The sequence below is a fragment of the Balaenoptera acutorostrata genome, chromosome 1 (genome assembly GCF_949987535.1).
Source record: "Balaenoptera acutorostrata chromosome 1, mBalAcu1.1, whole genome shotgun sequence".
Taxonomy (NCBI): Eukaryota; Metazoa; Chordata; class Mammalia; order Artiodactyla; family Balaenopteridae; genus Balaenoptera; species Balaenoptera acutorostrata.
Window position 1 is genome coordinate 44,389,785 of NC_080064.1, and position 6,000 is coordinate 44,395,784.

At 43.1% G+C, this 6,000-nt stretch overlaps 1 protein-coding gene across 6 annotated transcripts in view; it reads right to left on the reverse strand.

Annotated features, from left to right (window-relative positions):
• Window positions 1-5,791, reverse strand: part of TUT4 (terminal uridylyl transferase 4) — a 145,642-nt gene extending 139,851 nt beyond the window's left edge. For 5 of the 6 annotated variants that reach the window (XM_057541887.1, XM_057541905.1, XM_057541882.1 and 2 more), the window contains exon 1: window positions 5,238-5,633. The gene's annotated coding sequence lies outside the window, so the exon portion shown is untranslated. Of the gene's footprint in view, window positions 1-5,237; window positions 5,634-5,774 lie in introns of those variants that run through there. The other variant, XM_057541880.1, reaches the window with a different exon arrangement.
• Between the last annotated feature and the right edge of the window lie 209 nt (window positions 5,792-6,000).

Genomic DNA, 6,000 nt, shown 5'->3' on the forward strand with positions numbered 1-6,000 from the left:
TTACGAATATACACTAAACTGCATGCTTTTTTTTTTTTTTTTTTTTGGTCATGCAACGCAGCATATGGGATCTTAGTTCCCCAACCAGGGATCAAACCCGTGTCCCCTGCATTGGAAGCACGGAGTCTTAACCGCCAGACTGCCAGGGAAGTCCCTGAACTGCATGCTTTAAATAGGTGAGTTTTGGGCTTCCCTGGTGGCGCAGTGGTTGAGAGTCTGCCTGCCAATGCAGAGGACAAGGGTTTGAGCCCTGGTCTGGGAGGATCCCACATGCCGCGGAGCGACTAGGCCCGTGAGCCACAGTTGCTGAGCCTGCGCGTCTGGAGCCTGTGCTCCGCAACAGGAGAGGCCGCGATAGTGAGAGGTCCCCGCACCGCGATGAAGAGTGGCCCCCACTCGCCGCAACTAGAGAAAGCCCTCGCACAGAAACGAAGACCCAACACAGCCATAAATAAATAAAAAGGTGAGTTTTATGGTACTGTAAATTATATCTCAAAGAAAAAGAAAAAAAGAATACACTATTACACATTCCAATACCATCAAAGTAATAATGTTTTCACATGTATCTATCACTGTACATTCCAGATGAGAAAATGAAAGGGGAAAAGGTAAATATCTTCTTTTTTTTTTATTTTTTATTTTCTTTTTAAATTTATTTATTTATTTATTTGTTTATTTATTTATGGCTTGTGCTGGGTCTTCGTTTCTGTGCGAGGGCTTTCTCTAGTTGCGGCAAGCAGGGGCCACTCTTCATCGCGGTGCGCGGGCCTCTCACTATCGTGGCCTCTCTTGTTGCGGAGCACAGGCTCCAGACGCGCAGGCTCAGTAATTGTGGCTCACAGGCCTAGCTGCTCCGCGGCATGTGGGATCTTCCCAGACCAGGGCTTGAACCCATGTCCCCTGCATTGGCAGGCAGATTCTCAACCACTGCGCCACCAGGGAAGCCCTAAATATCTTCTTAATATTACTATGAAAACAGTTACAACTCAGAGACCCCCAAAAGGTCCCCAAACATAGTTTGAATACTGCTGACCTAAACTAACCCTCAGCACAAGACTGGAGCTATTTGTAGTTAATCACCAATCAATTTTAATGTTAATTAAATTATTTAAACTACAGTGTACAGCTGAGACTGACAAAATGCAATCAGATTTCATTATCATCTAAATTCATACTTTATGTTCTTAACCAAACATTTTTTGACAACCTATGCGACTATACTGAATTTAACATCCTCTGCATACTAAATTTTGACAACCTAAGCTTGAGGTGCAACACAGTATAGTGGTTAATAGCTCTAACTCTAGACTCAGACATCCTGAGTTCAAATCCTGACTCAGCAGCAAACTAGCTCTGAGATCTTAGCCAAAGTATCTAGTCTTTCTGCAGCTACTTTCCTCACCTATAAATACTGATAACATAAAAGTTGTTGCGAGGACCGGTGAATACTTCTAAGATCTTTAGCAATAAATTAACACATAGTAACTATGCAGTAAGTTACCTATTATCATTGTAAATCAAATACCCATTTAAAAAGACCAGATTATTGTGTGCCTTAAAAAATACCTAATTTTTGAAAATACAGATCGCTTTGTATAAAGATCAGTAGGACTTTGCTCATCTTTACTGATGAACACCGAGCTTGTATGAATCCTGCCTCTGCTTTCCAGACCACATTCCCCAATGCCCTATGCTACTGCCTTCCAATGGTAAACTAGAAAGCAGTCAACTAACCCAAGCCAAGGAGTGAAAACACTTCCTGTGTAACGATAACAAGGTGATTTCTCCCAGAGGTATTTTTACCTCAAAAGACTCCTCTAAGAAATTAAACATTCTTAGACAATAAGACTTGGATCACAGGATCCTCAAAGAACCAGTCTGGACTACAGCAACTAGAGAGAGGAGAAGAGAGCAGCATGCGAAAGATGGCTTGACTATCCAATGAAAACAAGGGTAAATCTATTGATGGAGAAGCCAAGGAGAAAGAAATACTAAAATAGGAATCAAAAACCATAATTTTAATTACAGCTCAACCACCATCCCACTTGGTGATCTCACTTTACAAGATAAAAATCCAAAGGTCTTCATTTAACATACACAATAATCTTCACAATCTGCCAGGTACTTCAAACCATTTCTCTCACCACTCTATCCATAATTCAATTCATACCACACTGAATTTCTCACTCTCCCCTAAACACCAAGCCCTATTACAACTTATCACCTTCACACACATTATTCCCTTACTTTGGAATGGCCTCCAGTCTATCCCCTTCTCCACCTGGAAAACTCCTACTCATCCCTCAAGAGCCAGCTTCTTCCCTCCGAACTCCCATAATCTAGTGTGTTGCAATTTATCTGTACGTATTATATGACTGAGTTCCCTGAAGCAAGAGATTGTCTTCAATAATTTTATATCTCTAAAACCTAGCAATGTCTAGCATAAAGTACAAATGCAAATGTTTGAAGAAATAAATGATTAAATGATGAATGAACGAGCAACCTTAGGCAGTTTCTCCTATAAAATTGGGAGAACACTTGATACATCTGAGAAGCAACATGACATATATAATAGGAAGAACACACAGAGCTGCTTTCAATCTTTCTAACTCTATGATCTTATGCAAATTAACCTCTGAGTCAGAGATTCCTCATTTATAAAACAGGTTTCATAGGGTTGTTACACTGAACAAGTGAATAAAAATACATAAACATGGCTAGCACAATGCCTGAAACAAAACAGGTAAAACTTAGTTTAGTGTAAAAAAATTCTAATTTACTTAGTTCAGTGTAATTAATCTTAATTCCTCTAAGAAGAAAAAAGTCTATATATCCTGCTTTACTCCCCTTGCCTATTTGTCTTTCTAGAACTGTTCTTTTTTAGAACATATTTCTATCTGCAGTAACAATCAACTGAATTCAAGCATTTGTAGTTTACGTTAGGAAGTAACATCTCACTGAATTTGTTATATCAAAATGGTCTTTTTTTTTTAAGGGTAAACAAAATTTACTGGCATCAGCATTTACAGGTAAGTCTTACTTATAGTTTCTCTGAAACCAGAAACTTACTGCAGAAATAAAATTCATACACCTTTGTCTACCCAAAGATCCTGATTTGACATTATATGAAGAACACAACATAATTAATCCTGCTTATTGTGCATGTCAAGGTTAACTTTGAGGTCAAAAAGTTATCCAGTTACTCTTACTAAAATGACTCTATTCTGAGAACTAATAAAAATTCTCTTTAAACAGCTTTTTATTAATCAGACATTTATAATTACAAATAAAAATTTTTATTTTAAAAGGTTTGAAATTATAATGTAGACACTATACTGTTCCAGCTACATTAACTAAAAATAAATGTAATTCTAGATGTGATTTAGGATTTACAATATTGAACTAAACTTATGTGCATCATAACATCTTGTTAGTTTATCTGTATTACTAACAACTTGACCTAGGACAATGAAAAGACTTTAATTTCCTTTCTGTATTTAGATATTTGCTAGACTTAAAACATTAAATGTCAATAACTTTCACTTCTGCTTCTGTATTATTTCAAGGAAGCTTTATTTTTTCATTTTCCACACAAGTCAAATGAAAAATTACAACCAGCAGGAAAATTTATCTAAAATAGCTTTTTAAAAAAGTAACTCTTTTGTTTGTATTAAATATCATCTTTTTAAAGCATAAAGCAACTTAAAATTCTTATCTTCCCCAAAGTATACGGTTTTTAAGAAGCACTCTTTAAAATTTGTTTATAAAAGGATCATAGTACACTAGACACTAGTGAATTCATTAATTATCTTAAGCACAGTTTTCTAAATGAATCAATATTTCATAATTTTATAAGTTGTGACTAATCAGTACTAGGATGCAATGTAGTGAAGCAATTTCTAAGGAGACATACAAGCGTTCTGAGCCTAAAAAAAATTTCAGCGTACATTTTACTCATATACAGAACACGCTGACTGATAGTAACAACAAAAAAAAACTTTTTAAAAAAACCATCCTACAATTCACCACCTTGATATGGCATTCTCTCTAAATTATCATAAGCAGTTGCGATTATCCAATTTTATTAGCTAATAGTTCTCATTATTTTAAAAACAGAAAAAGGATATGTTCCGTTTCACCAAGTGTTACACATTTCGCTACTACAAGACTGGATGGGGGGGCGATCTTTGGAAACAAAAGGTAACCTGATCCGCTCCAGCTAATTATTAAATGCATGCCAACAATACACAATTCGAATTGCACTTCTGGACACTAAGGAGATCACAAAAGGGAGTAAAACGTCAAATGTGTAAGGAACTACTTTTGTATAAAAAATATATCGAAACGAAGAAACATGGTATACCGAAACTAAGATCTCGCGCAAGGTACAAAATTCATCTTATTAAAAATCTGATAATCTTCTAAAAAGAAAGTATTTAATCAACGTTGTTAAAATAACAGTAATTCACCACATTCAGGTACAACTTTAAATCCCGATGATATCTTTCTTTCAGGTCTAAATATATCATCCTTTTGCAATCCGTATACCAAAAGGACCTGAAACCTCTCGCGGAGGCGTACATCACACTCGGCGAGTGCTGTCTGTTTACAAATACGAATCTCAGTTTCCCACGTCAAAAGCGTTCATTACCACCATTCGACCGGAGGGCGGGGGAGAGAGAAGGCGGGCGAGCAAGAAGCGATATCCTCACAGACACCTCTACGTTCTCTCCTCCCGACAAGGGCGAGCCCGGAAAAAAATGTTTATTATGTATTATATGCGTGTTTGTGTATTTACGTATTATATACGTACGTCTATATCTAAGCAGGGGTGAAAGAGAAGGCACACATGACACGGAATCATACTGGACCCCAGAAAATGTTCACTCCTATCCCGTTAACTCAAAATCCGCTGCCCGGGTCTACAGGTTTCAGCTCGGGGGCCGAGTGCCCCAGCCTCGCTGTGGAGTTCGGCCCCAAAGCTCCCCGATGCCCTCCTCAGGAAGCCCAGGCCGCCGCCCCTACCTCCCTTATCTCTGCCTTCCCCTGGGACACCCGAAGCGCATTCCGGCAAAGAAAGAAGTGTCAGGCCCCAAGAGGGCGGCTGACACGCGCTCGGGCCGGGCCCGCGACACCTGCGAGCCACGGCACCTGAGGGGGAAGAGGGGGCCGCCCGGCCTGCCCCGAGCACACCCCCTTGGGCGCCGGGTGCTGCGCCGCGGCCGGAACCTCCGTACCTGCGAGGCCCGCGAGCTACAGGCGCGCGCGGCGCCTCCTCATCTCAGTGGCTCCCGCTCCCCCTCCGCCTCCCGCTGCCGCCGTCACTGCCGCCGCCGCTGGAGGCCAGGACACGACGAGCTCAGGGTTCCACCGCCATGTCCGCCGCGCCGCGAACTGCATTGTGGGGGGGAAGGGATGGGGAGGGGGAGGAGAGAGGGGGAGAGAAAGAGGAGGACCCGCTGAGGGGAGGGGGCCGAGGGAGAAGGGGAGCCGGGGAAGAGGGGGAGGGGAGAGAGGGACGGAGCCCCGAATGGAGTCCTGACCCGGGCGGGGGTAGGGAATAGATGCGCAGGAGACCCCGGAGAAGAGGCGCAGAGGGAAGAGTTTGGGGGTGCCCCCTCCCTCCGTTCTGGGGTCCCCTGGGCACTGGTTAAACCGGGGTGGGGGGTAGTAAACACCAATGGGGGAGGGGCTACGTTCGGGACCTTGTGGTAGAGACGGGAAACAATGGGGAGGAGGGAAACAACGCCGAGGTGAGAGGACAGCGCACTCACACGCTGAGAGAAGGGGTGAGCGCGCGAGGACGCTCTTTAGCCCGCGGGGAGGGGGCGGGGCCCTCTAGCGTTGGGGGAAGGTTGAAGTCACAACGGGCTCGCGGGGAGGGGAGGGGCGGGGCCACCGAGCGGGGGTCGCGAAGTCCATCTCCCCCGCTGGGCCCCCATGGGGAGCGGCGCGAGGACGCTGGAGTGCTTGAGAAGGCCGGGGTCGCGGGCACTGTCG